The following is a 9,371-nucleotide window of genomic DNA, read 5'->3' as shown; positions in this document are numbered from 1 at the left end:
GCAACCCTTGGTTGACCTCACAGATTGCAAGGACCTTGTCAACTTATAATCTCTTATTTTTTTATTTTTTACGCCTACAGCACCTGATCTTCCTAGGTGGTCTCCCATCCAAGTACTAAGCAGGCCTGACCCTGCTTAGCTTCCGAGATCAGATGAGATTGGGCTTGTTCAGGATAGCATGGTGGTAGACTCATGTATTTTTTAAAAAAGATATTCCTAATTCCATCCTCCTGTTTCTTCTATCAGCCCATCAAAGACATCCTTCATTTCTTTTACAGTGTTTTTGATCCCTTGCATTTCTTTTTGAGTTTTTCTTAAAATTTCCACTTCTCTGCTTACATTATTCATCTGTTCTTGCTTGTCGTCTACTTTTCAAATTAAAGCTCTTAGTATTTTAATCAGAGTTTAAAAAATTCCTGGTCTGATTATTTCAACATTCCCACTGTATCTGACTCTGGTTCCAACGTTTGTTCAGTCTCTTCGAACTATTTTTTGCCTTTTAGTATGTATGCCTTGTAATTTTTTTGGTGAAAAGTGGATATGATAGACTGGACAAAATGAGCTATAGTAAATAGGCTTTTATGAATGTAATGAATGTCAAGGCGTAGAGATGTTGGAGGAAAAGTGTTCTGCAGTCTTAGGGCTCGATTTCAGTCTTTAGGCGAGACTGTGCCTCTCACTAGTGTGTCTCAGTACCCCTGCACCTTTCACATGGACTGGGGTGGCTAGATGGAGCTGGCATTATATATTTTCCTTCCCACAGGAAGATTGGGTGCTGATAAGACCCCAGAGGGTTCGGCTCTGATAGCTTCTCCTAAGGGCTGGCCTTGTGAGAAGAACTTAATGCTCTGGCTTATTCTAAGTAGAAACCCTCCCCTGATGGAAGTATGAAGGGATCGTTCCCCAGTATTCACTGCAGGGATGAGGTGCAGCTCCTGGAGTTCAGACCCACACAAGTGTGGACATCCCCTGTGACTGCATTCCCCTGGAGTTTTTAACTCTCAGGCTCGTCCACCCTAAGCATCCAGTAATCCTTCAATTACAATTCTGGATTCTCTACCCCAGCACTGGTTCTCACAGAGGTTTTTGTTTGGGGTTTTTGCTTTGGCACGTTGTGGTTCTCTGCCTCCTTTTGTCCTTCTGGTTTTGGGGCAGCAGTTTGCCTATGACCTCATTTCTCTGGTGGATCTAACAGAAGTTGTGGTTTTTGTTTATTCAGCTTTTTACTTGTTAGCGATGAGTTGGTGAATTTAAGCTTCTTACGTGGTGGAACAGAAATTGAAAGTCCCTGAGGATTTTTTTTTTTTCCTAGAAATACATTGTGGAGAACCCAGTTCTTTTCCTTATAACTCTCTAGGAATTTTCTCAAATAACAATCCCAATATTGTTATGTACTCAGAGAATGTGGCCTTAACAATTAAAGGCCCAGGGAAGTGGAAGGTCTGTGCAGAGGGCAGAGTGTAATTGTCTGTAGTTATGATAATCTATTTTGTTTCAAAATCTGACAAGTGCAAATCTTTTTGCTCCTACACTTTTCCAGATAAGAATAGAAAAGATCAATTTCCCATAGGACTAAAATCTTTTAAAATATACTCACTGGCTGCTCTGTGTAGCCAAAAAACTTATTTGGCCCATAGTTTCCTCATCAGGATGCTAAGTTCTTAGCACAAGATAGTGACAGAATGTCCATTTTTCTATTGTTGTGGAATTGCCTAGAAATTAAAAGAGATTAGAGCATTTGCAGATTAGATAGCAACATATCATAGATCTCTGCCTAATGAAGGTATTTGCAAACATCAGTTGATATCTCGGTTGAAGCAATACGTTTCAGTGTATCAGTTGCAGATATAACTTAGACAATAAGTTTCTTTAATTTCACCTACTTTTTTTTAGATTAGTAGTAAAATTTATAACATGAATATACAGGCGACTGTGTGTGTGTGTGTGTGTGTGTGTGTACGCGCACACATGTATTCTGATTAAAGAATTGGTGTGACCCTTTTACAGTTCCTTTGATTTCTTTCACTGCTTTTCTCTTAACCTGTTTTACTCTTCTTTTACAAAAAATGTTGAACACCCAAGTTCAACAGATCATATGTAAAATACATTAAAAGTGAGAAAATATGTCAAGGCAAAAATGAAAAGTATTATTCCAAATCCTTTTAGCTCCTTTTAGCCTTTTCTGTCTCTCCTCTCTTCCCTCCCTTTCTCTCTCTCTCCCTCTCTCTCTACCCTCCCACTCTCCCTCTCCTTTTTTCCTCCCCTTCTCCTTCTGTCCCCCCCACCTCTGTTATTTGCATTGTTTTTAAAGTTATGTCAACATATTCTCCTGTTATTTCCTTTTCACTTAATTATGACCATTCATCTACTTAAAGGCAAAAAGCTACTTATCATAAATTTAATGAATAAATATTATTTAGTGGTTTGTATATTCCATAATCCATTCAACCACTTCCCTGTTGTTTGGCATTTAGAGTGATTTCGTTTCTTTTTTTTTAATACTGTAGGCAGAACAGTGTTATACAAACTTAAGTGTGTGCTTGTTCAGTCATTTTCTTAGACTAGCGTTTGCTGTTAACCTCATTATTTTTACTAGTAGGTCTTGATGTTTCTCAGTCATTTGTTTTTCTTCAGATTTTTTTCAGAGTAGGCTGTAAGTAATGTCGAAAGAAAAAAATTGCACTTTGTGGTATTTGAGACCGTTGTTCCTGCAGTTTTATACATTTAAAAGGTGGTGATGGTTCACAGTGTTCTCATCTTCAAGGATAAACCGTGTATATATATGCAGGATAAACTTTACCATGCTTTGCCCTTAAAATCTAATGGCGATATCTTTGGTTTTAAAGATAGTGTTTTGCTGATACTGTGTTGAAAAATAATGCTCCTAAGATAAATTTCTTTATATTCAATTTAAATAGCTATGCATGCTAATTACATAGTATGTAAATATATTATGTGATATTATGATATTACATGTATATAATACATAACCATATACATATATGTGGCCACATATGTACTATGTAACCATATATAATACTTCTTTATAAGTCATTTTTAATCTTTATATGCTAGTAGACTTAACTTAGGATTTTTCTTTTACCTGACTTCTTGCTTATAGTGCAGTCAGATTTTCTAAGGCTTCCTTTTGACCTAAATTTTATCTGACATCAAAGAGCAGAGACGTTTTCCTTCTAACTAGTTAAGGTTAAGTTCGTTAAGCCTTAGACCTAGTTAGGGGAACGGTTTCCATCTGTCCCAAGATGTCTCCGGCAGCAGAGAGGAAGAAGAGTGGTGACGGACGATCACTTATGGGACAAGACTAATGGGAATTGAGAGGAAAGGCTGGCTGTGGCGAGCCAAGAATTCTGGTGACACATTTCATGTGAGTTAGCAAAGGAAAGTTTTCTTCCTAACCTAAGAAACAGGATTGACGATGATATAGTTCCTTGAGGGACAGTTCATGAATTAAAACAAGATTTTCTTGTTTTCTTTATTTTGGGGGGGGTGGGGTGGGGTGGAGGTCAGAGATACTGAATTTGGTTTGGATTTATAAATCATGCCCGGCCCGTGGAATGTGGACTTGGAGATGTCAACCAGTTGGTCTGAGTCTTGAGAGAAAGCGGTCAGGGCTGAAAATACAAAGTTGGATTCCAGTAATTAGTTGCTGAAGTGTGGCTGGCGGATGCTACCACCTGCCTGCTTTTCAGTGGAGACACAAATGAGATTGTAGATAAAGCAGTTCTTCACTTTGTGGGACTGACTCCCACATTGAGGACTTTGAGCATCCCTGGCCCCTGGGCACTAAAGGCTGTTGGCACTCCTCTAATTTTGTGACATTCAAAATGTCTCAGAATTCCCCAAAGGATTGAGTAGAGGCTGGAGAGAAGATCATGATACCAATACTGGTTGAGGTCTACTGAAATGATAGCAAAGAACAACTTCATCCAGTAGACGTGGAATGAAATCCATATGTGTGCTTTTAAATTTTCTAGTAGATACATTAAAAATTAAAAAAACAAATTAACTTTAGTATATTTTATTTAACCAAGTATAACCAAAATATCATTTCAACATGAATCAATTAAAAATTAATGATATATTCTACGTTCTCTTTTTCATATTAAGTATTCAGAATCCAGTGTGTGTTATACATACAAAGCACATCCACATTTGAACTAGCCACATTTCAGCTGCTCGTTAGCTGCACGTAGCTGGTAGTTAGCTGGATACCATAGGTACAGACTGCGTGTATACTAATGGAAGAGAATTTGTGGTTTGCCTTGCCAGCGTGTTCTCTCATCTTCTGAAAACACTTCCTTCATTATTCCTATGAATCGGCAGTAAGATGTTCTAGAAACATACTACTCTTCACATCTTTTAATTTTTTGAAAGAAAGCATTCTTCCTCTTCTTCTTTATCAAGGACATTGCTGCAGTTAAATTTACATAACCTGTGGTGATTTTAATTTGTTCTTTTGATCCATTTGCAACTACATGGACCTGACTCCTACAGTTCTGCAAGGATGTGTTACCATAAAGATGTGTTGAATTTTATGTTACTTAAAAGATAACATTCCTAACAAAATTAATAAAATATAGACAGGTTTGTATTTCAGTTCATACTGTGAAATACTTTGTTCTTGACATGAAGAAAAACAAAGTATGAAATGTCATTCAGTAAATCTGACGTGGAGCCAAGAATGAAAACTCTGTCATCTAGTTTCTCATTGAAAGTTAAGTCACCATCTCCATCTGGGTAATTACAGTTTCTTACTTTCAGGATTCTTGAGGCTAATTTGGTACATTCTCACTGGCCATGTCTAAAAATTGGTCTAGAGATCTCCCTGAGTTGCTATATTAATATTGAAATCTTTACAATTTTTTTTCAGGCCTCGTAGCTCGAATTAATGAGCAAATTCAAAGCTCCTTTATGGAATCTTTGCGCTTTGGGGAAAATTCGGATATACAGAAAGGGGAGAAGGAATTCAAACAAACTAATAAACCCATCTTATAAAATGTCGCTAATTTTCCAAGAGGTATATTCTACAGTAAACTATAAATATTTTTTATATCAGATATTATTTTCTTTTGGTATTAAGGTAGGATTTATACCATAGGGCAGTATACAATTCAACATAAAAGTAAAATTCTTTTTGAATGAGTTCATTATATCCATAATTATAAAACAATGCTTAAAATGTGGTACCTTTCTCCTACCCTTCTCCCCATCCCCCTCCCCCTGCCCCCAGAAATTTGGCAATTTCTGAGTGCATTTTTAATTGTTACAACTGTGGGCTTGAGGGAGTGCTGCAAGGATCTAGTGGTAGAAGGCAGGGATGCTGCTAAACATTATAATCTACATGCAGTGGTCCCCAACCTTTTTGGCACTAGGGACCGGTGCTCCTATGAGAATCTAATGTTGATGCTCTGAGATGGAGCTAGGGCGGTGATGCTAGAGCTGAGGAGCAGCTGCAAATACAGATGAAGTTGCGCTTGCTTGCCCACCGCTCACCTCCTGCTGTGCAGCCTTGTTCCTAACAGGCCACAGACTGGTACCCGTCCAGGGCGAAGGGGTTGGGGACCATCGATGTACAGGGTAGCCTCTACAGCAAGGAATTATCTGGTCTCGACGTCTATATTGCAGTTGTTGAAAAGCCCTAGTCTAAAAGAATGTCCGAGTTCTTGTAGCAGACTTTAAGCAGGGCGTATTTCCTCTCTTTATAAGCAACATTTATTTTAGCCACATTTGATATCAAGTAGCAGAAAAAGGTAACAAGAACTTACTGGGTACAATAAGTAATACTGATTCAAAATTATACTGTTTCTATTTTTATGGGGCAGGTTAAGAGGCTGGCAGGAAGTAACAGTGCCTGAGTAAATGCTGTGCAGTTATAAAATCCCATTAATAAAAAAAAAGTATACTCCAGATTTCTGCTGAATGAATTTTGTTTCTTTTCTGACTTTCATTGTGTTACATTTTAGAACTTGAGAAGTACCCATAAAAGGGAAGAAATAGCCCTGGATTTAACTGATTTACACACATGCCCTATGGAAATTCTAAGACAAGATAAAGATGGTTGATAAATGAGAAAATGCAGAGATGGAGAAAGGACATTCAAGGTGACAGCAGCATAGATAATGGCATAGAGATGTTATGACCTGGCTTCATATTGCCCTAAATATAGGCAAATTTTAAACGTTTAGCTTCTTGGATTTTATTTCCTATGTAGTTCTTCTGTTTTGATCAAATGATTTTGTAAGTTTTTCACAGCTCAAATTACAGGCTGTTCTGTAGGTATCTTTTCTAGTAACATACATGTTAAATAGGTTGAATAGTAAATATCTTTCTTTAAAACAGTGTATCTTGGGGCAGTCATATGAAGGGGGTGAACCCCAACTAAAAGCTATTTAACATGACATCGAAACTATTTGTTTGCTAGGAAGGACTTTCAGACATTTCATAGTTGTGTCTAGTAATCTGAGTATATTAAATGTCCTTTTTAGGATGTTTATGCAGTTGTCTCCTAATGTAATTGATGCATGTCCTTCGAGTTTTAAATAAATTAAATAGTTCATTGTTGCCATTCATTATGAGAAATATTTATTAATTGTGTAGGTCAATCATCTATCATCAGTATTTTTAACACATCTGCCATTCCAGTTGTATAATAGATTATATGGAGAATCTAACACATAAAACAGTGGATTCTATGAAAAGTCAAATAAAAATCATGTTAGGACATCTGTTCTTAAAAGTAAATTTGGGAAGAAGGAATGAAATGTTATTACTATTACTAGTACTAATTTAAATATTTAATATTAACTATTAACATAAAAGACTTGTACTAAAACACTTTATATGCATTATCTCATTGAATCCTTAAAACAGTTCTGTGAAGTAAGAAGTTATCTGCATTTTACAGATAAGAAAACTGAAACCGTGAGAAACTTATACACCAAGTGGGTTGTTTAGTCTAACCCAGGAAGTCTGTTTATTGGGCACATGTTCTAGGCGATGTTATAACTCACACTTCTATACAATTATGAAAGTGTGCAGAAAAAGCACAGACATGGAAGATAGAATGCTGTAAAGAAAAGTAAAGGATAAGATAGAATTCTTGGACATGGTATTGAGATAAAATCAAAGTATATATGGAATAGTATTGCCAGTAAAAATGTCATATTAGTACAGGATTTGGATGATACATAAAAATTAATTATTAAAACTAAAGACATCATTTGGGAAATCTGGAAAAATCACAGCTAGAGGTAGACTGTAAACTAGCAGCTTACATTATGGGTTGAGCCTGTGCATTTGGCCATTTGGCGGCTAACTAAGAATGTCTTTCTCCACTGCGTTCCCAAGATATACAGAGTGTTGGGGGGAATAAAGAGACAAGCAACACATGGCCATTTTGTGATGTGTCTGTCATGGGTGGCCAGACGATTGTTGATATAATCTTTTAATGCTAATTGAGTTTCTCACATCTTTTGACAACATGGCAAACATTTACGTAATGCTTTTATATGCTTTGACAATACTTCGTAGATGAAATAAGTTGGAGAGTTTATTTTTTTTCTACCTTTAGTTTTTTGAAACGTACATTAAAAACCAATATCATGCTTAGGGTTTTCAGGGAATATAATATTATATTTGGTACAAAATCTTAACCAAATGTTTAAGGTATAAATTGAGAAGGGAGTGAATATAGATTCTTGGAGAAAAAGACAAAACCTAGTTTACCTGTTCAGCGGTTTACACATTTTTCTGGGCAAGAGGAGAAACTTAAGGTCGCCATTCCTCTTTTTTTTTTGTTAGAATATTCATAATTTTATAAAAATTAACTCAGATATTTATTTCTCCTTAAAATAATTTTATTTCTTACTCTTTAAGACTAGTACTTCAGACTGTGCAGGAGACACTCAACAGCCCATGTTTTAATAAGATAATCCATTTGAGATTGATAAGGAACCACTTGACATCATTATAGACCAAGAAAGGTGGAAATATAGGTCAATAGTCATTTCCTTTGTTTCCTACAGGAAATAAATGACTTAATACTTGATAGTAATCTTCATTCTTTTAGGCACAGAGGGCCAATGATGTTATTTCATTATGTATTCCATTCAGTGTTCTGGATGTTTTTTCATTACTATTCACATAGTTTTCATAAAGGGAAATGGCTGATGAATATGTTAATGTACAAATATCCTAAACCTGTTCTTTGGCAAATATCTATTCTGTTTTTTTTTTTTTTTTTTTTAATTTTAATAACCACAAGTCTGTAAAACTGATAAATCCTGGAGACAGTGTTAAAGCAAAGTTAATTCTTGTCTTGAATATGTAGCTAATAATATGACTCATTTGTGTGTGTGTGTGTGTGTGTGTGTTGCGCTCTATTTCAACCAAACCTTGTGTGTTTTTGAGTTTGGGTAAATTTGACTTTACATATCTCTTATAAAAGATTTTAACATTCTCAGCTTAAGAGAAATCTTTCTCTGTATGTAACAGGTCCTGAATAAGCAAAAAATACTGAAATTAAACAACATGCCCAAATATTCATGTATTCTAGAGTGTGGTAGGTTTGTTAAGGGATATTGGAGGAATATGTGACGTGTTGGGCTTTTCCTCCTGGGCTTCCTGCCTCAACCTTTGTGTACAATCTGGAAAAACTAGTGCCATCTTTGATACTCCTCCTGCCTCTGTCTCAACCATCACACTTCCTCCTCCTTGTCACCCATCAAAGACTATTCATTCTTCCTCGAATACTTTTCCTCCTCTTTATTCTCCATGGCCACATCTTTAGTTCAAGCCCTTACCACCTCTCCCCTGGGCTATTGTGGTAGCCTATGAACGGGTTGCTCTCCCTTCTGTATCAAATCCTATATGTTTATAAGCCATCTTCCAAATTAATTCTAGTGCTATCTTTCTAAACACAAATCTTTAGCACATTATGCATGCTTTTGCTTAATAAGCCTTCAAGACTCTCCATCACTGCCTATTGGGTAATGCCCAAACACATTTCTTCTCCATTTACTTCAAGGTGTCTTGAGGTAAACTGTTCAGCAGTTTACAGCAGGGTGCCTTTCTATCTAGTACAAAGCAGGCATTAAAGAAATATTTTTGAATGATTAAATGAATTACCATAGCATATAAGATCCTTTGCTACCTAACCCCAAGTTACCTATTTGGTCTTACCTGCAGTTTCCTCTCCAATGAACAGTGTGTTCAAGCCATACGAAATTCTTCATTATTTTTCATAAATATGGCAAATTTCGTAGCCTTAAGATTTTGCATATATTCTTCTTCCCACCTGTTGACAACCAGTTATCACATGAGTCAGTTAGACCCAGGAGAATGAATTGATT

The 9,371-nt window shown here is 36.3% G+C and overlaps 1 protein-coding gene and 1 pseudogene across 14 annotated transcripts in view; one reads left to right on the top strand and one right to left on the bottom strand.

Moving 5' to 3' along the window:
* KLF12 (Kruppel like factor 12) overlaps window positions 1–9,371 on the top strand; it is a 371,797-nt gene that overhangs the window by 148,017 nt on the left and 214,409 nt on the right. The window lies entirely within an intron of this gene.
* LOC112481413 lies at window positions 72–190 on the bottom strand (annotated as a pseudogene).

Source organism: Pteropus alecto, unplaced genomic scaffold (genome assembly GCF_000325575.1).
Source record: "Pteropus alecto unplaced genomic scaffold, ASM32557v1 scaffold72, whole genome shotgun sequence".
Classification (NCBI taxonomy): Eukaryota; Metazoa; Chordata; class Mammalia; order Chiroptera; family Pteropodidae; genus Pteropus; species Pteropus alecto.
Note: the sequence above shows the minus strand (reverse complement) of the source record. Positions and strands in the feature narration are given on the sequence as shown.